This window comes from Piliocolobus tephrosceles, unplaced genomic scaffold (assembly GCF_002776525.5).
Source record: "Piliocolobus tephrosceles isolate RC106 unplaced genomic scaffold, ASM277652v3 unscaffolded_21198, whole genome shotgun sequence".
Classification (NCBI taxonomy): Eukaryota; Metazoa; Chordata; class Mammalia; order Primates; family Cercopithecidae; genus Piliocolobus; species Piliocolobus tephrosceles.
The window spans coordinates 1-1,284 of NW_022303419.1; the positions used below are offsets into that span (position 1 = coordinate 1).

Here is a 1,284-nt window from a genome sequence, read left to right on the forward strand (position 1 = left end):
CATTTATTTATTTAGTTTTTAGTAATAGCCAGTCTGACTGGTGTGAAGTGTTTTGGCATTGCATTTCTCTGACGATTTGTGATGTAGACTATTTTTTTCATGTTTGTCAGCCACTTGTATGTCTTCTTTTGAGAAGTATCCGTTATGCCTTTTGTCTTTTTTTTATTGGGGTTAGTGTTTTTAATTTTTGCTTGTTGATTTGAATTTCTTATAGTTGCAGACCTTTGTTGGATTTTTAGTTTGCAAATATTTTCTTACAATCTCTAGATGGCCTGTTTACACTGTTGGTAGTTTATTTGGCTGTGCAGAAGTTCTTTAATTTAATTAGATCCCCCTTGTTAATTTTTGTTTTAGTTGCAATAGTTTTTGAAGACTTAGTTATGAATTGCTTTTCAAGGCTTATGTCCACAATGCTGTTTCCTATATTTTCTTTTTTTTTTTTTTTTTGAAAATCATTCCTTTGTCTTTATTAAAGAAACTTAGAAAGAGACCAGACCTGGCAATCAAGGGGTGAGGTACTGGCCAGGAAGGTGGAGTGGGGCTCAGGCCCTGGGGATTTCAAGTGCAGACCGATGGCCTGGGAGGGGCCAAGGAGACCAGATCCTGGCAGCAGCTGAGGAGGTGCCCAAGGGACTTTCAGGCACTGGGGCCATCAGCTGGTTCTGTGGGCAGGGGTTGGGGGTTGGGATGCAGGGTAGTTTGGGCTGGCTTGGAATCTCTCTGAGGCCACCCTGCCTTGTCTACCTAGATCATCCACTGGTCCTGATCCTGTTCGTTGCCTTCCATGTCCACCTCATTGACCTCTCCGTCATCAGGCGACTCATTGTAGTCATTCATCTCGTCCATGTCCTGCATGTCCTCATCATCCTCTGAGTCCTCTTCACTATCCTCATCGTCTTCATCATCCTCTTCTTCCTCGTCATCATAGTGCCAGGCCTGATGCTGCTGTTCCTGCTGCTGCAGCTCTGTCTCTTCCACACAGGGTCGATCCAGATTAAACCACAGTGTCTCAGTCACACGAGGGAAGAGTGAGGGGAACAAAGTGGACATGGCTCCTAGATGCGCCGGGAGGCTGCAGCCCCTATATTTTCTTCTAGGATTCTTATAGTTTGAGGTCTCACATTTAAATCTTTAATCCATCTTTATTTAATTGTTGTATATGGTGAAAAGTAGTCATCCAGTTTCATACTTTTGCATATGTTTAGCCTGCTATCCCAGAGTAATGTATTGGATAGGCAGTGTTTTCTGCATTGCTTTTTTTTTTGTTGTGTTCAGATCAATGGC

General features: G+C 42.8%; 1 pseudogene across 1 annotated transcript; it reads right to left on the reverse strand.

Moving 5' to 3' along the window:
- Positions 1-430: 430 nt before the first annotated feature.
- On the reverse strand, positions 431-1,061 carry LOC113221153 (annotated as a pseudogene). The gene has a single exon (XR_003307730.1). The product of XR_003307730.1 is annotated as an anaphase-promoting complex subunit 15 pseudogene (transcript).
- Between the last annotated feature and the right edge of the window lie 223 nt (positions 1,062-1,284).